This window comes from Paramormyrops kingsleyae, chromosome 12, assembly GCF_048594095.1.
Source record: "Paramormyrops kingsleyae isolate MSU_618 chromosome 12, PKINGS_0.4, whole genome shotgun sequence".
NCBI classification, from domain to species: Eukaryota; Metazoa; Chordata; class Actinopteri; order Osteoglossiformes; family Mormyridae; genus Paramormyrops; species Paramormyrops kingsleyae.
The window spans coordinates 6,296,897-6,324,128 of record NC_132808.1 but is presented as its reverse complement, the minus strand read 5'-3'; positions in this window follow the sequence as shown (position 1 = coordinate 6,324,128).

Here is a 27,232-nt window from a genome sequence, read left to right as displayed (position 1 = left end):
ATGATTAATGCAAACAGCAAATGACTCGCGATCAAACATCTCAAAAGATATGCCTTACTGGATTTAATTGTTTTCAGCTATGGAATATAAATTTAGATACATGTGTTATTTTACTTTGAAAGATAAATACTTAGATCAAAAGTACTCCTTAGTTCTTTGGGTCGTCATTATTAATTAAGGGTAGACTAATTGGTTTACCTCAGAGCTTCCACGATTACAATTACTGATTATTGTTGATGCTGTGGTTTTGACTGTTACAAGCATCATGAACTGGGCCTTCTGTCCAAAATTGTCCCCCAAGATCCATTGGACAGGACAATGCAGGAAATAGGTAACAGAGTGGACTTGGGTCCACTAACTAGATGGAAGGTTCCTAGGATTTGGTGACCAAAGTGAAGGTTATGGTGTTAAAAGAGCAAAAAGTAAACAAATTACTTACAAACTCAAAGCTACAAACACTGACACAAAGCAGACAAAACGGAAGCGCAAAAATGTGAGCATTGAGAGTAACAGGAATCTCAAGCAAAGCTGATATTGATACTTTTGTTATTAATCCCCATGAGGAAAATCTTTTCATGCCTCTCTGTAAATGAGAGCAAGCTGGATGGGAAGGGCAACCACCCCTATCAGCAGCCAAGGAGCTAAGCATTATGGGTCTTGCTCCAGCACCCACAGGCATGCTGAGAAGGGACTTGAACCAGCAACCTGTGAATCACAAGCACAGCAGCTTAGCCCACTGAGCCAAAAACTGCCCCCTGGAGGTGCATATTGGACCAGAGACTTCTGGTTCTCAGGCAACATGAATGTAACTTCATGCAACTCAGGCAACACTGGTGGGAAGAAGACAGTCATGTTATAAAACAGTATAAAGTATGAAAATCTGTCTTCTGAAAAGTGCCCAATAGATCTTGGTCACCCTTGCAGGAACCTCACGTAGTATCAGCTTGTGACCAAACTTACTCGTTCTGTTCAATGTATAGTATTGTTTATTTTTATTTTTTTTAATATCCATAAATCAGTGCATTCCATTGTATTTGGATGGAGAGAGAACAATAAACATCATTCACATACCATATCTGCCAGATATCTAAGCAGAAAATACTCAGTTAAATAAGAACATAAGAAATTTACAAACGAGAGGGGGCCATTCGGCCCATCAAGCTCGTTTGGGGAGAACTTAACTAATAGCTCAGAGTTGTTAAAATCTTATCTAGCTCTGATTTAAAGGAACCCAGGGTTTTAGCTTCCACTACACTAGCAGGAAGACTATTCCATACTCTAACTACACGCTGTGTAAAGAAGTGCTTCCTCAAATTTGTTTTAAAATGTTTTCCCGCAAATTTCCACTTATGGCCACGAGTTCTAGTATTGAAATAGCCATTTGGCTGAACAGCATCCAGACCCCTTAGAATCTTATAGACCTGGATCATGTCCCCCCTTAGTCTCCTTTGCTCAAGGCTAAACAGATTCAGCTCAGCTAACCTCTCCTCTTAAGACATTCCTCTAAGACCAGGAATCATTCTCGTAGACACTAAAATTAACCTCGAATTTAACCATGTTATGATCACTACTGTCTAAAGGTTCTAAAACCTCTAATTTTCCAATCCAATCCTGGTTATATGAGAAAACAAGATCAAGAAGGGCTTCTCCCCTGTTAGGGGTATTAACAAACTGAGTAAAAAAACAATCCTGTACTAATTCCACCATCTCAAGTTCATTTACAGAAGAGCCAGAGACTGTGTCCCACTGTATCCCAGGTAAGTTAAAATCACCCATAACCACCACATCATTTTTATTACTCATAATCCTGATATCATCATATAACATTCTGCATTCCTCTGCAGCTACATTAGGTGCTCTATAACAAACCCAGACAATTAGGCCATTTGAGTCTTTAGCATCAAGTTCTATCCATACAGCTTCTGTACTTTTATTTTTATGAGTGAGCTCCCTTGCCTGCAAGTTTTCTTTTACGTATACTGCAACACCACCTCCCTTCTTGCCTATCCGGTCTCTACGGAACAACGTATAACCATCCATATTATATTCTTCACCATCATTGTCACTCATCCATGTTTCAGTTATTCCTATAATGTCGTACAGTAAGTGTCCAATGAAATTAAATTTTACAATACTTGTGCATTCTTGACATTTGCCTGTATGAAGTCTTTTAAATACTTAATAAATATGTCTTTAGATATAGTGATGTGCAGAGGACCAAGCAGTACACTTATACGACAAACACACTAGGCTTTGAGAAAGACTGCAAGCCTCTGGGCCCCTGGTCTGTTACTTTGAGCAAACCTCATTAGATCAGCAGACAAGGATATTTTGTTAGAAGGATTGTATGTTTTGTGCTATAACTTAAATAGCCCTCTGCAGATGTCTTTGAAGTGCAAACAATTGCTTCCTAACTAAAAGGTACTTTAAACTGATGAAAATATATTGCTACGATTAACTAAAGAAACTGATTTATTCAGAGAACTGACTCATGGTAGAAGTGTATCATTCAGATAATGACTCGTGCAGCTCTAAATACACCTTTTTGCACAAGCGTAGTTGATTTTTAGAGTGGATTTTACTTACACACATTACACCTTAGAACTATATCATTGGGCCTTTTCAAACATCCAAACTATACTTCTTGAAATATGTTTTTATTAATACTTCATATTTATGGTAACAAGAGCAAATGCCATTCAATGCTGATGCAAATGGGTGTAACAGGGAAACTTTAAACATTTATTTCCAAAAATATATAATTCTCTTACATTATTCTGATGATGAGAATTGTAAATACTATGAGGTAGAATTATTAAGTCATGCGTCTCCCAAGGCAAATAGCACTGAGCATGCATTGACTGTATCCAGTAAATAAAGTCATGGATTTGTATTGTCTAGACCAGAGACCATTGGTAAGGAATTCCAGATGTTATTTAACTAGTTTAATGTTGCATGACCTGAAGCCAGACATGTAGATAATATGAAGGAAATAATGGATGTTACTTAGGGAGAATATGGGATATGAATAATCTGAGTTTTAAAACGTAGGCTACAGAAGATCTGAAACAAAGATATGTTACATACTCCTTGCCAGTAATAAGACCTTAGGTAGAGAGAGGCATTTTGAAGCTTCTGAAGATCCCCTTAGGTGATTTCATATCCACTTCATATCATAATAACATTCAGATCCATCTAGAAACAACTAGAATGTTACAGCAAAATATTTCACAAAGAAGGGAGAGTATAAGTGTAAATCCAGGCAATTGAGCAAAGAGATTTTATGACTTTTGACCTTCTATGATCAGTTACCCTACAGTATCCAACATTTCTTTATTTACATAGACACTTGCCTGGAACCTGTGAAACCTTCCAAAGCCAGACTTAAGTGATTTGTCCTTGTTGAGTTTATCCTCGTTCAGTTCCTTCTTTAAGTTCTCATACACTCTGACTGCCATATTAAGTGTAAACTGCTAAATTACATTCAGAATGTTGTCTTTTCACGTACACATTTCCCTCTTCTATGCCACTGAATTTTATTGACATATGAACTATGAACTTTGCTTTACTTTCAGTGTATACGACATTGGAAGAAGTTACACGTACACTGGTTGGAGGTCCATGTAGCATCCATCATTAAAGGACCTTCTCTTTTTGCTATGGTTCATCCTCACATGCACGTCACATTACTGCACATCTCCTTACTCTTGATAGCAGGTTTTTAACAACTGTTACTGAGGAAACAAGGAAGTAGAGTAGTATTCAATCAACAGAAATACTCTCATGTTGCACCTCTCCTTGTTTCTTCATTGGCTCCCTATAGGCACAGTTCAAGTCCTTGTTGCTGCCTTTGTCAGATGCTCCATCTCACCCTCTATGGTCAGCAAACCAGTGTCACCATGTGATTGCATGAGAACCACACTCATACTGTATGAATCATGTGTGGTGCCTCAATGGTGGAACAAGGCACCTATCTCCACAACCTTTGAAAAACATTATGAGACCTATCTCCTCTGGGAACATCTCAACTGACCTCACGTGACCTCTGACCCTCCCTAGCTCACTGTCTTCAATCAGTTGTCTATTTAAATGATTTGTCTACTGAATGCTCTATTGTAATAATTCATAATTACACTTAAAACCCCACTAGAACCTCTTTTTGATGCTTTATATGGCTATTGTTCCCAAAATTGTCTTGCATTTGTTACTTGTCACTCACTGGAAGAAGCTAAGGTGGATCCTGGACAGTGGTATACTCATGATAAATTACCAGCCTCACTTGTAGTACTATTACTAGGAATAAGAATGAGATATGATATTGGGAATATCTAAAAACAATCAGTCAGTGCTGGGTCATGGTGGGCCTGGAGCCTATCCCAGGAAGCACTGGGCAGAAGGCAGAGGACACCCTGGGCACACTAAATATACGTAATTTAAAGATGTCAAATCATCAAAGTGAATGTTTGCTAACACAAGGAGACCATGCCAACTATGAACATGAATGGGGCCATGATTCAAACACCTAACCCAGGAGATGTAAGGCTACAGTGCCAGCCAACATGTCACTCCTACTCTGCTTTCAGTGCTTTCAAATGCGGGGGAAGTATGCTGGTTCCTGAAATAATGCGTGAGGGCAAATCTATACTGTAATGGTTTTGGCTGACGCAGTACTTCACAATCTCCCTTATTAAGTTACGTTTTCCCTGGTATTATCCATGTTTGGATCAGAAGCACAGTGTGAATTGAGTACTGGGGAAAAAAGAACTAAATAGATGTATTGAGGACAATGGACAATTATAGGTGCTTTCCCACCACAGGAACTTTTTTTCAGGAATGAGGAACTTTTTCAGGAACCAGGAACTTCTGCCCTGTCCCCACTGCAGGAACTCAGCTTGACTGCAGTTTTATGTTGGACATGAAGGCCTGTCTCATAATCTCATAATCTATGAACAGTGCAGTTATTATTATTATTGTCTTTGACAATAAAGGAGAATAAAGTGTTGGTGCTATCAGCTTAAATAAATTTGGCCACTTGAGTGTTTCTCTGCCTCTGAGTAGGGCACTAAGAAATCAGTAATCAAGAGTAAGGCTCAGTCAAATGCGACCAAGTTTTTCTTACAAATGGAGATTTGAAAAAAATAATCATTGCTTCCAAACAGTGCCCCCTGTGCACTGCAACCCTTAGATGTTAATTAATTATTTTTTTATATTATTATTGTATAATAATTGCTATATTCCAGTCAAAGCTTTTTCAGTAAAGGATTTGTGTTTCATCTGAGCTACTTGGCATATTTTTCAACATGTCAAAATATATTACGCCCAACATCCATCTTGAGAATGATATATTACCAACTTGTCATTCTCATCGTCAAGCCTCAAGACAAAATAATGGACTACTGGAAAATATTGAAGATAGAGAGTAAAATAATTTGCTGTCAGTGTTAAAATGCAATGAGAGAATAATGACCCATTTTTGGACATTATTCTATGAATGGACAGATGGAATTCACTGGGAGTGAAGGGTCTTAATATAACACTTCTTAGGATTTCTGACCTGCCACTATTTGAGGCAAGTAGGACTCACTCCCTGTCTGAAGGAATTTCAGAGCTGAGGAGCTCTTAATGAAAATTAGCTTCCTTCGATTCAAACACAACGAAGGGCCCTCATATTACATCTTTACTCTGAGGTTTTTTGAAAAAAAAAAACTAAACTCTAATTTTAAACTCTAGTTTGGCACATTGTGGTGAAGCGTACACTTCAAAAATTAGAGTTTTAATCTATGCTCAGTCTTTCTTCTTACAAATTACCACAAGCAGCATACTTGGTAGGGGTGGAAAATAGAAAAGCCTCTAGAATCATTTAAAAGTGTGACATGGTGGTTGAGCCACTTAATTTAGGACTCATGTCTGTAAGAATGGCTGTTAGGCTAAAATATATCACGCATTTATATATTCTGCTATATGATGTAGGTATTTTGTGCTATATAATGTAAGTAATCATAAAGCTACTACTATAACAACAGCAACAACAATAACAATAATAAAAATAATACTAACATCAATCCTACTACTACTACAACTACTACTACTACTAATAATAATTAAAATAATAATTAAGAATGGAAAGAAGCTGGAGATACAAATGATTTAAAGCATTATTTTTGTGTTTTGATTCCATAAAATTTTTGCCTTTTGTTGTTTGTTTTCTTGCAGCTTAGTCCCTCGACTGCTTGAGTTCTGTTATGATTTTAACCAGAAGCTTCTATTTGAAATGCATTTTTATCATCCGTAGATAATTCGCTTGTCAACAGGTGTGATCTGACTGGCTTCTCCTTTATTTACACTGGTTACGAAGTATTTCCCATGCGATTTGAAAATCACACAGCCTGTATGATTCATTCATAATAGATATACTCCTCAATGTTTTTTTTTTCAATGATAAGTAGCAGCTTAGCAGCTGTAACATTAAATCATGTTTATGGCACACCCTTTTGTGAAATTGCAAACTTTTAAGAAGTTTCATAAATATAAAAACTAAATAGAAAAAAAACATCAAATACACTTCTAAGTAAAAGTACCTTCCGCAGCCTATTATTGCATGAGGCATTTTTTTATTCAAGATTAACTAAGTTCTCTCACACTGTTTAAGCATAGTTAAAAATGCATGCCGAGAGGCTAACTCTTATTTTATGGTGACTGTGTGCAAGGCGAGCGAACAGGAAGCGGGGAAGCAGATCCAAAACAAGGGGGTTTATTGCTGGCAGAACAACACGGTGAAAACATCTATGACAGACCTGGGGAAACAGACTTGAACGCGGACTTGAACAAAGGACATGACATCAGATTGAACGCAGAACAGCTTATATATTGGGAATTCACACAAGGGTAATGAGGTGGGCGTGGCATATGATAGGGCTGGACATAGGGATGTGACATATTTAATCACAATAAGAAGTAGTTCTGTTACTGACAGTCAAATAATGAGAATGTAGTTTAGCTGTGTTACAATTTTCTGGGACTTTTTGGGGCTAGTACTACTCGACAAACACCAACTACTTTTAATGCATTTGACAGTATAATGCTACATGATCTGAATCTTCTTGTGCCTGTCCAACACCGTATTCCAACACCGACATCCTTCATTCCCATCTCCCGCCCTGGGTCCTTTTTGTAATATGTTCTGGATGTAGCCAGATGATACATATTTTTCTCCCATATCTTTCTTTAATCTCTCTAACTCTTCATAGTTGCATCTCTCACCAGTTTCCTCAGTGCCTCTTCACAGCCATTTGCTTTTATGTTTCCTGATCTACTCCTCTCACACTCTCAGGCTTTCAGTAACTTTGTCCCCAACTTGCTTTTACAGCTCCAGGCTCTCTATGGTTTTGTCTCTCCTTTAAATTCACTATCCAACCATGATTACTCATGATTACTCATGATTACTCACACAAGCATTACTTAGATAATTATGTGGTTTGCTTAGCTGCAGTGTACCCAAATTGATACTGGTTTATGGATTTTTTAGTTCATTTTGTATTGAATGCGAGGAATGTATAATAAAAATTCATTGATACTTAGTTTAAAATGTCACAAATGTGAGCCTTAAGGCAACTGCATGTGATCATTTTTGAAGGGTCTGAATACTTTTGAAAGCCAAAAAATCACATATATTATGGATATTGGTGTATCAGTTCTGAACCCTAGATCAAAACTGCGATACAAACGACCTTGTGTTGTTCTGGAAGACAGAATCACGATACATCTATATGTATCGTGATTCTGTCTTCCAGAACAACACAAACAACATGAAATTAATTAATAAATATACAGTAAATCACAAAGTTATTATTCTATTTAAAATTAGGACAAGCTGTATATTTTGTAAATTTGACCCATCACACCTGTTACAGTACATTGTCTACCAACTGTGTCCCGTGACTATCTTGGTCCAATCAGGATCAAGTGATTATGTCTGCGGTAAAAGCAAGGCTAGCTTCATTTGTTCAAGATGGGTAACCCTGAGACTGCAGCACATCCGGACACATTAAAGTCAGCAGTGTGAGAACATTATGTTATCCAGTATGAAGTATAGTATTTTATTTTTAAATGTATTTTTGTTTAAGTTGCTATTTTGTGTGAATTTTAGGTAATATAATGTGTTCTTTTAGAGTCATTCTTTTTTTGTTAGTGATGAATTGATTGTTAGTGATTAATGAAACCTAGAAATTTTTCCCCATTTTGTTTTATTCACCAACTACCCCCCAAAAAAAAATAAGATAGATAGATAGATAGATAGATAGATAGATAGATAGATAGATAGATAGATAATTATCAAATAAAATAAAATAGGTATGAACGGAACCATGGACATGGGGAATCGTTACACCCCTAGTTATGGATTTACTTCAGTCAAAGAGGGAGTTTCTCTAGATGAGCTCACTGCCTAATTACAGCCTATATTAAGCCACATCATGAAGGATATACATAGTAACACCAACACCTTAAACTACAAAAATACCTCCCATCCCTCATGCTCCACTGCCAAATACATAAGATGTGAAGAGCCTTCTGGTGCCCATCATTTTTCATTCTCCCATTTCAGTCCGTGCCTTATGTATGTGGGCTTATGATTCATTTTGTTTGGTGTGCATCATATCATAATCTGAAGGCTTCTCAACATATTGCCTTTTCAATGTAAAACACCTGATGTCCTGATTGTTTCTGAACCACAACAGAGCTAAGGAGCTTATGTTCCCAGAAGCCGTGAAGCTTGAAGGTTAGCCATCATTACTGTGATGGAAAGCGCTGTTCCTGTTCTGTCTGGCAGTGAGCCATAGTCTGGACTGGGAACTCAGTGCTTGGGGCCGGGACCTCACAGCATGGTACGGATCATCCACAGCCATTTGTTAATAGTTAAAATGAAGCACACAGGAGACCTTGCAACCAGCAAACCTGATGTTCATTCCTGATCATGTCATATCAGGAAAGATTGAAGTAAAGGAAATGTACCAGAAGTGTAGCGAAACCCCAGGCCAAAACGAATCCAAAAGCCCATCAAAAAACCCAGATAAAATTTTTTATAACTAGTAAATGATGCTTTATTAGCCTTTTGATCAAGCAGGAGTTGTGGCACATAGGAGTTCTTTACTTTTCACACATGCTATCGTGCTCATATATACAGGTGAGAGCAACGCTAGGGGCCTGAGCGCAGGGTCGGCCATTTGTCTGGTGACTCATAGATGATTTTTCGTGGCCTTGCTCAAGCACCAATTGGCAATGTGGTCATTCTGCCGAGCATAGGAGTCAAACCGGCAACCTTCCGACCACAGACACAAAGGGCTAACTGCCCCACCCCCCATGATAAGTAGTGCAGCTTTATCATGTATGAAATTCTGGTAGTGAAAATACATAACAAGAAGGCAGGATGTGCTACAGTAGCAGGGCTTGCAGTTATAACTCTGCACGTCTATGGTAGATCCTTCTATTTAATGCTGTGAGAAGGATAGATGCTTTGACTGTTACATCTGAATACTGACTACTGCTTTTATGTGTTTCTGGGTTACGTTTGTGATGTATGAATGGAACAAAACAGTTCTATATATTTACACTCCACTGTTTTCTTTAGTTGTTTTGCTTATGTGATGTTCTATGAATCACAGGAACAGTAAAGGGATTTTTGACAGTTTAAAATTCTGCAGGTATTCCATTTCCAAAAGATACTCTGTTTTAGAAATAATGGTTTCTTTTCTTAAGTTATGCCTGTAGCAGGAGAAGTCACATCAAAAGCATTTTGAGTAGCTAGATTAGTTTGTACTATTTTTGTGCAGCTTGTATAAATGTCTGAATTAGTGGACAAGCATCATAAACACATGCCTGTAATTCTTATACACACGTGATACATGATAAGTATTAGGTTACTACTCTAATCAAGTAAGTGCTTGCAAATTGTTGGACACAGAAAATATCTATGTTCATGCAAAATGCAACCATTCATGCAAAATGGAACTGTATTGAATATTTAGGATAATAATAATAATAATAAGCATTCTTTTTAATATCTGTTTTTACCAGGCGGCACTTTTTATTCTGGGCAGTGTTGACAGGCACGACTTGGCATGATGAAGTCTGACACGCCCTCAAAGCCCTGACTGGCTAACTCAATCCCTCTGAGGGAGTCAATGAGAGGGCAGATTCGCTCAGAGAAGCTGGCACCGTGCCGGGTGCTGCGCTCCAGCCTCCTAGCCTCCAGGGGCCCTGATTTGTATTCGTTTTGGCTAAAAGCTGAAGAAGGCATTCCCTCATTCCCATGTAACAATCAGGATACTTTATGTAGTAGTTTTGTTACTGTTATTAGTTTGATACTTTTATTTAATATGATTTTTTCAGTAACAATATAATGTTTAAATATAACAACGAGACATATCTATGCAATAACTTCAATGATGACTACTAATAACTACGTAATGATGTTGGACATGAAGGCCTGGCTCACAATCTCCATTCTAGTTCATCCCAAAGGTGTTTGATGGGGGTTGAGGTCAGGGCTCTGTGTCAGTAAGTCAACTTCTTCCTCACCAAATTTACCCAACCATGTCTTTATGGACCTTGCACAGTAAAACAGAAAAAGGACCTTCTGGGACCAGAAGTGTGATTTGTCACTCCACAGAACACATAACCACTGCTTTAGAGTCCAATGGCAACATTCTTTACCCCACTCCATCCGACACTTGCCATTGCAATTGGTGATGTGAAGCTTGCATGAAGCTGCTCGGCCATGGAAGCCCATTCTGTGAAGTTCTGGGCGCATAGTGTCTGTGCTGATGTTAGTGCCAGAGGAAGTTTGGAACTCTGCAGTTATTGATTCAACAGATAATTTTCAGGAAAGCTACTTCATTTCATTATTTATCATACTTACAGTATTTGGGGATGTCAATCTGAAATTATTACCATACACAGTATTAAGAACTTGTCGACCATAATGACTACTTGCCACCATAGAATTGGATGAAACTTTGGATAAGTGCAGAATAAGACCAAGTTGCATTAGGAGACATGTTATACTATTATACACTATTATAATTCTTATTATTAATAATTATTATTGTAAAACTCATAGTATTCATTCATTTCACTCGAGCTTTTGGCTTTGCAGTTACATTTTCATTAGGCAAGAGCACAAATAACCGGAATACTAAACTCAACAGAAAATTAATTACTGCCTTGTGCTCATAGCTTCCAGGACAGGCTCCGGACCCCTCACGACCCTGAACGGGACAAGCGGTTACAGAAAATGGATGGATGGGTGGATAGATGGATGGAAATTAATTAGTGAACTCTATTGGTCTGAGTTGGGAGCCAATATCATAAATTTTCACGGGGCCCAAAATCTGTACCAGTGCCCCCGATGTAACACATCTCCTTGGCTACTAGACAAACAGCTCCTTTGCTAAATCACTTGACAGAGAATTATTAATTTTACACCAAACGTGAAGGCGTGTATTCCTGAAAAGATGGCAAACAAGATGATGTGACATGGAAATGTGAGGAAGAAATTGCTATTTTTATTTGAGGACAGGAAGAGAGGGGTATGTAACAACAGCAAGGAAATGAAAGACTGGAGCTTTGGGTTTGGCATCAACTTCACAAGAACACACACAGAAGAACAAAACAGGTCACAAAATAGGGGATAGAGCGGGGGTGAGGAGACAGACATTCAGCACAGTTTTGGGCCAGAGAAAACAAAAGTCATTTTTATTTAATGAGTGGGAATATAGCCCAGGTAAGAGTCTGAGCAGACTGCTCCAGGCCACTGCTGACCCCAGCCCATCACACAGCACACAGCAACCTACAGTCTCACCCCTACTTCCTGCTCCCTTCGGTTTTATGCATTTTTTCCATAACAGAATTGAGATTGTATCTGCTTCACACATTTCAAGGATCAAAAAAATGGATCTACTGCGACATGCACCTCAGTAAATTGCTTAATAATGACTAATTCTCAGTTAATCAGGCATGCCACAACACCTGTGTGAAGTTTGCCTCCCATATGTTTCAGATTGTAACCAAGCCGGTCTCAGTCGTTTGTGCCGGTTTGTGCTGTTAACATTTGTGCTGCTTTAGTGTCTGAGAATTAAATGTCGACGTCGCAACTCAGAATCGTGCTCAATAAATTCAGATTCTCAGCCGCTGTCGCGCATTTGCATTTTCATGCCTAGTGTATAATTTTTGTGTATTTTTTATTGCACTCATTTTATTGTGGTTAATATTTTTATTGTTATCACTTTGTATTCATTTTATGCTACTACTGAGATCTTCGAATGAGTCGGGTTCCTTGGGGGTGTTCACTAGGTTCAGAGCCAGAAAATAATTTAATGAGAGGGTGTTGAATTTTCACAGGGGGCAATAAAATTTGTGAAATTCGGGGACGACGGGTGCCAGAAGTGAAATTGCCTAGTTTTATGACCAACAGAAGCAATACTGCATAGTTTGTATTTTTTGGAACATGTTCCATTTTGAGGAGGCCCACATGTATGAATGATTAAAATCAATGGAAATTAGCACAGCTTCAGCATATTCTAACTGTATATAGCACATAACTACTTGTTGCTGCTTTCAGTAAAATGTGCAGAGCAAGTTTGTCCTTGAACTTTCTATATTTCACTTGAGTGCGTCTTGTGTATCTGCCTTCATACTAATTACTGTAATCCTACTGTGTCTTCTGACTTTTTCTAACATACACATTTTATTTGTCTTTAATGATGGTCTTCCAAAGTTGATAACTATTATGTCTTACAAAAATGACAGTGGTTTTGATTAATAACAATTACAGCAAGAATCATACCTTTTTTTCCTTTTTTAATGTGTTAACGAGTCTTTAATGTGTGAACACATCAACTGGGACATCTCTGTTTTTCACTGTCTGCATTCTCGCACCTATTTGCATGGATACGGCAACTCTCTGGTTAAAAAAAAACACAGTAAAATAACAATAAACCAATAACATTAAAAAATAAATAAGTATTTCACTTTACAGATCAATTTACACACCAATCACACAATTCCACGTCCTTTATTTGTTTAGACTTATCCTTAATAATACACAGCATGTTTTCCACCCCATGTTTTGTTTGCTTTCTGGGACCAGTGCCCCCCCTCGTTACCCCTCCACCTCCATATCCCCCGACTTACAAATGAAGCACTAGTGCTTACTTATGAGTACACTAGCAAAGGTATGTAATGCCTGAAATTGCATTGGTCACCACTTTACACAACTCATTTGTGATTGGATATATGCTGATTCAGGTTGTGTGGAAGGAGAGACAAGCCTTTCATTACAGAACATTTGGATGTACCACTCCCTTGTGAATTAAGGTTGCCTGGTTTAAGATCCAGCTCTTTCTGCAATGCTTACCAGAACAAGCATGTGGGCACTGGTGGCTTAATGGTTAGGGAAGCACACTTGTATTTGAAAGATTGCATGTTCGAATCCCCGACCAGCAAGGCACCCCTGAGGTATCTTGAGCAAGGTGCTGCTCCCTGGGTGTTGAACTAGCTACCCCCTGCTATGTCTCATATGGGAGGACACATTTTGGTGTGGTGTGTCAACAATGATCTCTAAACTCATTTGGAGGATGGATGGACAGAAGGACACAAACACATAAAACTGTGACAGGAGATTGGTTAAGGTTTCCCATGTATATTAATGGGTTTAAAAAGGAATAAAGGACATAATCAAAACAAACACATGGTATACAAATCTATATCTACAAAAAGGGCAACACTCCTGAGGCTACTAGCTTACCCAGTTTAAACCCTAATAAGGTGACCAGTCCACTCTGTGACAAACATTCCTAGCAACATGACTACTGATCTCAGGTAAGCTTGGCTTCCTCTGCCTCTGATCCTGCTGTCTCCTGATGCTTTATGCTTGAGTTGGTGTACATATAATATTTGAAATATTGTATATTGAGAAAAGTGAAATAAAATGCAACAGAAGCACACTAAATATGACAGACATGCAAAATACATGAAATACGGACAGCGGAAAAGAGTAGAAAGTAAAGCGCTCGATGCCGGGCCTTTTTATTTATTTATTTAGGGAAAATCTGCCCATAAATGTCAGAAGAATTATTTGCCAATACTTCAGAACGCCTGCAAGAGTGGTAGGAAGCCCCTGTAGCCAGACAGTATAGTGAGGCATTACCAGCACCTTTTCTCACTGGAAGTGGTTTTTGGTAATGTGCTGTCCCCTATTGGTTGATATATATGTAGGCTCTATCTATAGGTAGGCCAAGCTAATGCCCGCGGTGTCACTCAAATACCTGCTGGGTTTGCTGTGTAGGACCTACAAGTTAATTAATTGGCTTTAGTCCTAGTGTTAGTCTTCCTTTGGTCCAATTCCAAAATCCAGATGCTGGGATGACGTGAGGTAGGGACCTGTAATATACATATTCTATTTGCAAACCAGGTTTACAGTGGTTACCTGACAAATGGCATCATCCTGCTTGCCCGAGAGTGAATAACACTAATGCAGCCGACCCTTCCCCATCATGGGGGTTAGGGGTGCAGCCCCCCAGTGATTTGGAAAACCTCATGAATTTTTTTTGGTCCTGTTGGAGAGCGGAGCGAAAAGGTACAACAAACAAGCAATACAAAGATCAGTGCAAGATGTCACGTGAGAGGCCACCCTAAAGCGAGATGTCACATGAGAGGCCACCGTAAGGCGAGATGTCACATGATAAGCCACCATAAAGCGAGATGTCACATGATAAGCCACCGTAAGGCGAGATGTCACATGATAAGCCACCGTAAAGCGAGATGTCACATGATAAGCCACCATAAAGCGAGATGTCACATGATAAGCCACCGTAAAGCGAGATGTCACATGATAAGCCACCATAAAGCGAGATGTCACATGATAAGCCACCGTAAGGCGAGATGTCACATGATAAGCCACCATAAAGCGAGATGTCACATGATAAGCCACCGCAAGGCGAGATGTCACATGATAAGCCACCGTAAAGCGAGATGTCACATGATAAGCCACCATAAAGCGAGATGTCACATGATAAGCCACCATAAAGCGAGATGTCACATGAGAGGCCACCGTAAGGCGAGATGTCACATGATAAGCCACCGTAAGGCGAGATGTCACATGATAAGCCACCACAAGGCGAGATGTCACATGATAAGCCACCGCAAGGCGAGATGTCACATGATAAGCCACCGCAAGGCGAGATGTCACGTGAGAGGCCACCGTAAACACCCTTGCAGTCCTGTAAACCAGCACTTTTATGCATTTATGAGTTACTAAACTTTTTGTTTGCCCTCTGCAGCCAAAAAAAATCCCATTTAAATTGTTATACCGATCCGACAATATGTCCACACTGTGATCGGGAAATTTGCGATGCAGAAGGATTGACTTTATTTATTCGGAGAAAGAATACTTTAGAAGAGCCAATCTGCTATCTACTTAAGGTCAGTACTGTAAAAAAAATAAACATTTGTTTAGTAAAAGAAAAGGATCAGCAAAGAAGAGTTACGCTGCTGGGAAGATTGTGAAGGTGCAGTCAGCGGCCAATCACGTTCCTTCTGTCACCTTGTGTGTCTTTCGGTTCATTGGCAGTGAGGATATTCATGTCCCCTGCGAGTGCCTCACGCTGAGGCAGAGCTAAAGGGTTGTACACCGCGTCACGGAAATATCAAAAACACTTTTAAAAAAATGTTTAGCACATAACAAAATATTCTATTCTGATAAAGGTTATTAATCATCTTAACAGAGGGCTGTTGTAAGCGTGAATTTACCAGAGTGTGATGCTATCAAATATAGACATACCTGTTAATCTGGATTAAATGCAAGCTTCTGTCTGGCTATAAGTGAGACATCTCATCCTATTTAATTGGAAAAATGCAATCTTCATCAAATGTCATTTTAATGTTAATTGTAGCACTGAGAATGTTTGAGTTCTACTACTTTTCCAGTCTTGTTAAAACAGTCAGGTTTGCAGCACATGCAATTTGATTTTCATTATGTTTTTTTTGTGTTGGGGCGCGGTCTGGGGTTTTGAAAGTGCAGAACATTTCAACATTAAACCAATGCAAAAACATTAAAAAGATGCAAAAATATTTAAAAGATGCAAAAACATCAAGACAAAATTTTTTTGAAAATTTAATTCTTAAATGTGTTTTATTAATGTGTTGTGTTGTTCTCTAAATGAGTTTTTTCAATGGGTTGCAGTTTTCAAAACAGAAGCCCTCCGTGCCACAGGGGGCAGTATTTGGCCCGCTGATCAAGGTTGCATAATAGTGATGGGAAGTTCGGTTCCATGCCACAGCCAAATCAACCAAACTCTCAGTTTAAATGAAAACTTCAATTCAAAGAGTCAGTTGGGGAGGGAGGGAAGGAGGGGGGGGGGTTACTACATGCTGCTGCACTTTCTTCATTTTCTTTTACTGAAACTGCATGCTTATTTAAGTCTTATTTTTATTCAGCCCCCAAAAGCCTGATAAAATCTCGACTACCTTTTTGCAAACATATAATATAATCATATAATCATTATAGGATAAAAACCAAAACCTCAGCATACAAAATACAACAGACGCTGTTCGCAAAGGCTACTTTGCATTGTGCTCTTGGGGTCGTCTTGGCGGGGCACCCACTTCTAGGCAGAGTAGCCACAATACGAGATTGTCTTCATTTATAGACAATTTGCCTGACAGTAGACTGATGAATATCTAAAATACCTGAGATGACTTTGTAACCCTTTCCAGCCTTATGTAAATTAACAATTCTTGATTGTAGCGCTTTTGTACGAGACACGATTCCCATCTGCATATGCTTCTTGTCAAAAGCTCAAACTCAACATTTTCAGTGTTTTTCCATCAATCACAGTAATTCTAGGCCACACCTCTGAACTCTATTCATTAAATGGACTACAGGTTTGCTAAATTCTGACTACAATGAGATTTTTTAAAAGTCATTAGCTTAGGGTTCACTTACTTTTCCCAACCTTCAGTTTCACAGTTTGAATGATTTATTCAATATGGTCAAATATTCTCTGAAAATCTGTGCATCTTTAGTTATAGGAGACTGTGTTTGTTCATTATTGTGACATGAAGATACAACCATGTTTTATATGGGAATTAGAGATAAATATAGAAAATTCAAAGGGGTTCACAAACTTTTTACTTTAATTATATATAAGTGAATTTAAAAAGGTTGCTGTCGGTTTTTTATATGTTAATTTGTCGAATATTTTTAGATTTTTAGAATCTAAGATGTGTACCTGTACAACGTGTGGATGTACAAAAGACTTGATTCTTTTAGATTGATAGTGGTTTAATAGTGGATTGACTGATTCATTGAAAAGAACGGGTTCAAAAGAACAATTTGTTCATAAATTGGACATCACTACTGTACAATATTCAGCTGCAGAATGAGACAGACCATTAGGGCTGGGTGGTATATTGATATATTTTCAAAACAAGATACAGGATGACAGAATACTGTTTATATCAATTTATCCTACATTAAAATTAGGGCTCTATTAAAATTTTTGAATAGAGACCAAAAGTACTGTAAAAGTACTGTACTGTAAAAGCCTCTGTCACGATGTTGCAGAGAATCCCAGATCCCAGCTATAATCAAACCAGGGTACATTTCCCAATGGCTCCCTTTAGCAACTTAGACTCATTCAGTATTATGGTTCCAACTATGTAAGTTATTAACGTGGTTAGCGACTATGCTCTTGGGAGATGCAGCCCCATTCAGTTAGTAACTCACAGGAAATTTGATGGAGGGGAAAGCTGAGGAATCATTGTTATATCTCGTATGTGCTGAGATCTATGTTTTTAGTTTTAGCTAAGTATGACTATGTTTTCATGTGATAATCCAATTAAAATGTTCATAATTGTTTTTAATGACCATGGGGGTATTCCATGAAAGGAGCTAAAGAAAGCCAGACTTTCCAGAAAAACTCTGATTAGTGCGCAAACCGGAGATATTTAAGAAGCCCAAATGATTAGATGACCGTTAGATCGATCAAATGAGTCGGAAAGCCTGTAAAACGAGAGCGGTGTTTCTTTCCGCCGCAGAATAAACGCTGCTGATGTAGCTGTATGGATGCAAAGACGTAATTGTTTAAAAAAGGCAATACTGTGGCCATAAATAAAGCCAGGAAGTTCACTTGGTAAAGAATTGCAGACAGACTAAATGCATAAGTCATGTGAATATTACAAGTGCCCAGTATAGTGGCATGGTGGTACAGTGGTTTATGCTGTCGCCTTACACCATGAAAGTTCCTGGTCCCCATAGCCAACGGGGAACCTTCTGGGTTGAGTTCACGTGTCGTTCTTACTGTATAATGTTATTCTGTATCCTTTGATCTCCGTAAAATACTTACAATCGCATCTGTGTGAAATGTCCTGCACAAATAACCATATATTGTCTTTGCTTTTTACTAATAAACTTCCAAAGTAGACTGTGACTAAACAAAATATAAATATATCTTCCTGTTCATATTATCTTAACATTTATTTTCAATTTCAGTCATTGCATTTTATGTTTGACCTTTGTAATATGGGTACGCTTTTATTATTATTTTGTAATTAATTTAAATTTTGAGAGGTGATTTTTATAGGCTTTATTATATTCATTACATGACATGAGTAGTGAGAGCCAGACGTCGAAATGTCAGACTTTCCCTTAATCCTGCTTCGTGGAACGCCCCTCTGACTATGGAGCTAGTCATGTAGACACAGTAATTGTGTTACTAAAAACACTTGACAACATCTTAATTGGGTTATTATATATAAATGTAGTCATAGTTATCACACACACACATAAAACAGATCTCCCTCTCATTGTGACTTGGGAACCTGCATCTTCCTCCTCTTTATGATCTGTAGAGGTGCGCAATATGGACCAAAAACCATATTGGTACTTTTAGACAATATAGCAATACGCAATATTTTCTATGAACGGTGTTAAATGATCAGTGTTAAATTAAAAACCACATGTGAGATGTGAACAGTTTTATTAAAACAATGTGTGGGCTTCCTTGTTTGCAAATATAGAACAACTATTCAGTATAGACATTTTCTTTATTCTGATCACAATTCTCAAAATAAAGACAAAAATCAGTGCATGTCTATAGGTTAAATAAAGCAGCCATGAAATGAAAGTGATTCAGTCAAGTATGTCCACCAACGGACTCATTTTTTGTCAATTTATGACACTGCTCTCAAAAAACTGCTCAAAACATAAGGTCAAGATTTTTTTCTTTTCTTAATCTAAATGTAAAACCTATTTAACATATGTGTAAATGTTTTCTGAGTTTGAAGCCCATTGACACTAATCAATTACCATAGATATCGGTGTCAGAGGCACAATATCGAGAGTTGAATACTGCCCCCTGTGGCATGGAGCACTTCTCTTCTGGAAAATGCAACACATTGATATAACAGAACACAGTAATGGAACACTGCACATTTAAAAATTAAATTTGGTTAATCTTTTGTCCTTATGTTTTTGTGTTAATGTTTTTGTGCTGCGTTAATGTTGATGTGCTCTGGGCTTAAAGGGCCACCCTGGGGCATGGGGGGGAGGGGGGTGGTGGTGAATTTGTTAAATATTCTTAAATAAAACAATATTAAATGAATCCGTTTCCATAATTACGAGTCTACATTTCACCAGTACATGTAACATTCATACTTTAAACTGCTGCTTATTTATAGAGTTGGTTGAGAACTGAAGCAATTCATTTAAGGCATATTCCTAAAGGATGTACTACTGCAATAATGCCAAATGGAAATTTATCCTGCAGTTATTCAGTAATAAATTCAGCTTTGTGACCATTACATGAACTGCTGCCCTACAAGTACCCAAACCAATTAAAATGGCTTCCCTTCAACTCCAAAGTCGTGTAATTATAGAATCTGCTCTGTGGGTGATGCCTCTTGTTCCCCAGATATCTCTGCCAAGGGCTGAGCCAGCACCGAGGTACTGCTCTGTAGAGCTTCATGAAACAGAGCCGAAGTACTGAAAATAACTGGACCATACTGCAACTTCCTGTCGTCGATGAGAAGCCTGCTAGTTCTGTGTCATACGTCCTGAAAAGTCCTTCAGAGTGATTCAGGGATGCCCTTGCTGTATCTTACGCACCACTCTGTGCTCATGCGGGCGGCAGCTACGATTTAGGCTCCCGATCAATGCCTAAGGGGTGGTACTTATTAACTGTGAGCTTGTGAGAATATTCATGGAATGCTTTGTTACAGGAGGAGACTTGGTTTTAATATTGCAGCTCTTTTATTAAATTGCATAAACATCTTCAGATAAGCTCCCATGTGATGTGGGGACAGTACACTCAATACACAGCACCTCAAAATATGCACATATTTCTTTTATTAATGTGCATAAACATCTGAAGACTGAGATAAATGGCTACAAAAGTCTTGCTTGCCCTTTAATTATCCTCCAACCACAATAACACCCCCAGTCTGTTGAGTGGAGGAGTAAATGTAGCACTCTCTTGTCACCGCTATAACTCACCTGTCTTTACTGATCTTGCAGTTCATCAGACGTTGTGTTGAATTGAATTTTCTACCGTTCATAACATAAAACCAACTTACTGTGAATACACTGTGCATGGACTAGTAGTAGTACGTGTTCCATTGAGGAATATTATAAATGAAATTATTTCAAGCTAATCTTAAATATTAAATACATACTTTAAAAAGGCTGATTGTAGACAGAAGACCAAGAACAAGAGCAAAAAATACGAAAATGTACCTTACCATGAATACAAACTGTCCCTGGTGATATTTCAGGCTCATACCCACTTTGTAAGGATGAAATATTAAGTTAAACATCCTTTTCCGCGAGGGTAAGAGATTACACTGCATGCTACTTTTGGTGAAAACACCAGCTGTACTTTTCAGTGAATTTTGACGTTAGCTTCATTTTGCTGATTTTAAGATGCCATTGAAGGAAATTGTTAAAAATTCATGCATGAGTTGTCATGGTTCCGGGCAGCTCGGGTACGAGAACGTGGCATAGTGCACAAAAAGGGTGGACGACCCACTGGCAGCTCCAAGAACAAAAATGGGGTTTATTAAATAAAACAGAAAACACTACAAACACAACAAAACCAAAAAGACCACGAGAGGTCAAAAACTAAAGGGGACAAATAAAGAATAAATAACCAAAAACTGGGCATGTAAGCAAAAGACACACCACACAAACGTCTCAATACAAATGCAAAAACACAATCAACAAACCACTAGGGAGCAGAACAGAAGCAGGGACTTAAATACAGAAACCAAACTGGGTAATAAGACTAACACAGGACAGGTGAGACTAATTAACAGAGACCAGGAAAACAGGGCACAGATGAAACTAATAAACTCAAAGGAGCAACACAGGGAAACTAAGAACTAACCAGGGAAACAGAAACCAACACTAGGGAATTACAAACAGGTAAAGACACAAGCAGGGGCACAAGGAACAAAACAAAAACCAACTACAAAATCCGACACAAGAACTAGAGAAACTCAAGTGAAACACTAGGGAGCAAAATACAAAAACAGAGGAGGTGGGATTCAAACACAGTAAAAGGATCACAAGAAACCATATGCTCAACACATTGAGCCATGTGGGCTGACAGGAAACAGAGGAGAACAAAGACTAACATGAAGGACGGGATGAGCAGCAACACCTGCTGGCCAAACGGGGAAGGGACACAGGGTGGGACAGCAGGGGCTGACCCTGACATGAGTATTTTTATGATCAACACACTATGTTTGCCAGTTATGTAACTATTGTATTCTGTGTTTACCAGCTTATAGCAATCTTGAGTAATGGAAATACTAAAGTAAAATACAAAATAAAACATCAGAGTTTGTGTAAATAATGCTCACCAAGTTGAACAACACACTCAGTACCTATTAATCAGCATGAATGTTATGGAGGGGTTAGTGAAAATTTATTCATACTGTAAAAGTGGGTTGCTGAGCCATGCTTCGTATATTAATCAGTCGGAGACAGGTACAAACATGAGGTGGTGTTTATTTCACCCGTACCAGTCATACTGACAACACACTTGCACTGCCCACTGTGCCTGTCGCCCCGCTTACTCCTAGCACACACAGTGGGAGTACACGGACATGCTGTGTATAACGACTAACATTAACACTACACTTGACATTACAACACAGCACAATTACATTACAATACCTGCAACTATGGAGAACTATTTACAAAGTAGACATGAGTCCAACTTGCCATGCTGCCCACTGGTACACCAAGCGTTACACTGCGTCCCAGCTAGGGGGTTAACCGTCCGGGGTCCCCCACAAAGTCCTGGAAACGCTCCAGGCAGCTGCAAGTTTTCTGCAGCTATGGGCCCCGAGTCCCCCACCATCCTGATTAGTCCCAGCTGCTGGGGTACTCAGCACCGGTCCAGGCAATAGCTGCTCCGAGTGGGTCAGGTACAGTGCAGCATGAAAGTCCTGCACCGCTCCGGCAACCATAACCTGTACACCACTTTGGAGATCCATTCCAGGGCCTCTCCAGTGGCTGTCGAGCTTGGGTGACCGCCCCTTCCTCTTGATGGGGCAGTAAACCCAAACAGTGTCCTCGGGATGGAAGGCCTGTGCCTGGCAGTGAACATCATACGTCCTCTTCTGTCTGGCCAGACCATAGTCACACCATGATGATTCCTGGCCAGCTTGTGCATGACCCACATGCATACCCGGAGCTAGAGCAGGTAGTCTAGCCCTGGTGTTGCCGACAGCTCCAGCTCAGGGGTTCAAGCCAAATACCAGCTCCACCGGAGCCCGCAGCTCACGGGCAAACATGGTCCAGTGCTTTCCTGCACTGCTGCGCAATAAACCCAGAGAACTAGGGGAAGGTGGGTGTTCCAGTCTGGTGCTCGTCCATGAGGATCGCTAGTTGTGTGGTTAGGGTACGGTGAAACCGCTCCATCGCTCTGAGGGTGAAGGGAGGTGGTGCGGGTCTTCACAATCCCCAGGCACTGGCAGACCTCGTCGAACACCCACACCTCGAAGTTCCTCCCCTGGTCACGTGCAGCTCCTTGCGGGCCCCGAACCTGCAAAAAAACTTAATGAGGAGCTTAGCTGCAGTGGTGGTGCTCTGGTGAGGAACCACATACAGCTTGGGCCACTTTGTGAAGCAGTCCATGGCCACGATCACAAAGCTGTTCTCAGCCTCGGTGCGGGAGAAGGGGGCCTGGACGTCTACCTGCACCTGCTCCATGGGGGCGCCCATCAGTTACAGCTGCTGGGGAGCCCTGGACTAGGGCCATGACCCTTCTGGGCCATGCATGCGTCACGATAGCTTGGTGTCCTGCCAGTAACTGGGCTAGCAGAATTGCTGCTGCAGCTTCCCGAGCATCTTTTCACATCGAAGTGCCCGGCCCACGAATAGTCTTTCACGAAGTGCCGAGAGTAAGATGCCAGCCCGAGGAGGCGGCAGAGCTCCGTTGTCCGGGGTTCGCCAGTCCCGCACCACTGGCATCTTTTCAAGGTCGGTGGCCACGCCTTCCCCGCTGATGACACGGCCCAGGTAGCGCGTTTGGCACTTCCGTGGGTTCAGCCACAACCCTACTTGCGGGATCCCCAAGGACACATTTTTAGGTTCCGGAATGCAAACTTTTGCTGCTCGCCAGGGGTCAGGCTGAGGATAGCCTAGCACTTCCTCCTCCAGTGCCAACGTCAGGTGCACTGTTATCTCCTCCTCGCTCCAGCCATCGTGCCGGGCTGCCAGGCATACTGAGATCAGATGGGTGTCCAGGGGCTCCCTCCCTCCACGGGCTTTACCCCCCTCTCACGTGCCGGTGTGGTTGCTCCGGTTGCTCTGCCTGAGGATGGGGCAGGTGGATCGTGGTGAACCCACTGGGTCCCCCCGGGAAGGCACACTGCTTGGTTCTCGGGGTTTTTGTCTGGTTTTCTGGTGCTCCCTTTGTCGGAAGTGGTCATGTGAGTCCTCTGATCTCACTTGTGACACCATTGTAAAAGTGGGTCGCCGAACCATGCCGCATATAGTAATCAGTCGGAGACAGTTCCAGGTTCAACCACAAGGTGGTGTTTATTGCACCAGTCGTACTGACAGTACACTCACATTGGTCACCGTGCCTGTCGCCCCGCTTACTCCCAGCATGCACGGTGGGTGCACACGCACACAGACACGCTATGTACAACGACTAATATTGACACTACACTTGACATTACAACACAGCACAATTACATTATAATACCTGCAACTATGGAGAACTATTTACAAAGCTGGCATCAGTCCAACCGGTTCCCCATCCTTACAATATATACGATTTACTAATATGCATAAACGTCTGTAGACTGAGATAGCTAACAGTGAGAAATATCTTGTCTACACACAGAAATTTCCAGCAATAATGAGTCTCATGGTCTGTTGGCTAAAACGGAAAAAACTTAGCTGTGACTCACATGATTTCAGCCGCATGATTTCCTCAAAGTTTGTAAAGTAATTAATTGAATCTTGAAAGGTGTCAAACAAAAGGTCCTTGCTGCCAAGTAACTGATGAAAGCTGCTCATTAATGCAGCCACCGTCAACAGTAATAACCTAAGAGTGATTCTCGTCCTTGCCTGGAACACCAAGGACGCTACAGAGTGGCTTCATAAATAAAAGACCCAAACCTGCAGAGGATAGGCATGAAGAGGAAATATGACATTATCTGTGCAGACATGTAAAATATTGCCAAGATGTGCTGGATTTGTGGTTAATGAAGACACTTCTACCCCCAAGAGCGGAAGTTAGCACAAGGGTATCACAGCTCAAGAGGAACCAGCGGAAAGAGTAAAAATAAAAACAGACCCAGAGAACATGCTATGGTAAGAGTACTTCTGTCTGTAGGACATCTCCCAATGGGCACCCCTTTCCTAAAAGTCTTATAGGTGGCTTAGACTGAAGGACAGCTACGCAGAGTGGGACTTCATTAAGAACATCGTACTGTCACATACCATGACACCAAAACCAGCATGTCCCAGTTCCAATGCCTTCTTTAGAGATATTTTTTCCTATCAAATCTGTTACAAAAGATCCACACACACTGAATTGTTCATTAAATATATATGAGCAGTGTAGGGTTTTAATTTTACTATGGCATTAACTTTGGGGGGTATAAGGAATGTAATTCCTCAGGGTTACCCCGTTTCGTGTCTTTTTGGTGTAGTCATCTTAGGTCATGCCATCTTTTCTTCATTATAAAAAATTTAATCTTCATTTACATTAATTCATATGTAGACTGAATTTTGTAGACTTAATATTTATTCGCTTTTCTCACCTTTAATTTTTAATGAAGCCAGGAATTAAAAATTTAAACAAACAGATGTGGGATTTATTAATAATGTGTCATATATTCAGTTTAGTTGATGTATTAATCATTTATAATTCAGACAAGTAGCATGATGTTTTGACGCCTAGGATAAGATTCGGTTTATTGGTTTAGGATAGTTGTGTTGCTGTATCTCTCAGCAGCTATTTTACCTGAATGAATTTTGTAGAAGTGATTTAATGTGAAGTATTTATTAGTTGTGGATGTCATATGGAACCACCAGTTACGATAAATGATAATACCCCATATATTCATTTCCAGGAAGAATCGGATAATGACACCAATTTAAAATCTCCAATTCAAATGCCTTTTTGAAAAATACCTGTATAAAAACACATGGAGAAGCTGGAACACAGGAAAAAGCTACATCACTCCAATAGTCCTTTTTATTCCCTGAGAGAAATGTTGACTTATTATCTCAGCAATTTTACCCCTTTTTTTCTGAATTATTCCTCTTTCAACTGCAAACCAAAATTTGTGTAATAAATAACATTAAGATAAAAGTTTTAAATGAGATATTGTCAAGTGACACAATACATCTCTGAATGTCTACAGGAGATGATCAAATGGAAATGTATAAAAAAGCAGTGGAGATCTTAAAGTAATTCTATTTTAAGATCTCCAGAGACATTTGGAATGGAAATACTATTAAGACTTATCTAAAACCCAGATGAGACCTATTTTTTTTAGATTGAACAGGGAGTTCTTCGTAATGATTTTCTAGCCCAAACTTCAGATGTAATCTACCTCCACACTGTGGATTATAAATAGATGGTAGTTATTACACCTAACCTGATTTATAGTGTGATTATAGCTCTGTGTGCAGGCATCTTGTTTCCAAAGGTGTATATAAAAATATAAACAACAAGCCACATACACACACACACACAAGTTTTTTTGGTATTTTTACCTTCCATCCATCCATTTTCCATAACCACTTGCCCAGTACAGGCTTAGTAATCCTACAGTCTGTCGCTGGGAACACAGGGCAGAAGGCAGGGGACACTGCACAGAAAGCCAATCCATCACCAGTCAGACACATGCTATTAGCAGTTTAGACACACAATTTCACCTGACTGCACGCTTTGAACTGCGAGAAAAACATGGAAACTCCAGATACAGAGCAGAGGATGGGATCTAAACCATCCCGCCGTGTAGGTTTGAGGCTACAATGCCACCTACTCAGCTACCCCTAGTGATTTCACAAAATATATTTTGAAAAATTTTGGTACAAACAATTCCGACGCAGAGCCTCTGTGTTTTGAGTCCAGTAAAAATATGAAAATAGCAGAATCATATACTAAGTGATATGGGATGGTTATGTCATTAATAATATCACAACCCCTTAAATGTCTCACTTCTCTGTGTTTGTCTCTTTAATTTGTGAGCCACCAGATGGTTAATGTGATTGCAGTAGATTACACACTCAACAACAGCACTTCAATTCTCAGGCCATTTTATACAACTGTATACACTCAGGCAATGTAATATTTACAGTATTTATTTATGTTTACTTTCACAGCAAGTTGATTATAGCTTTAGCACATTCCACGTCTGCAATACTCTGTCTCAAGTAGTTATTACTGCTGTAGATATTTTAAAACTGCCGTTTCTTTGCCTTTTGCCCTGTGTGAAAGCTAATGCCATTAATTTACAAACTATAAGGCAGAGGCATGTACAGTGGGACATCAGCTAAGTACTAGGAAAGAATGCACACCAATTCATAAAGAGACATGCATCCAACGATCTATCTGCCCATCCATCCATCCATCCATCCAGTCATCTTCTCTACTGGTCAGGGTCGCAGGAGGACCTGGAAGCTATCGAGGCAGCAGAGAGCATA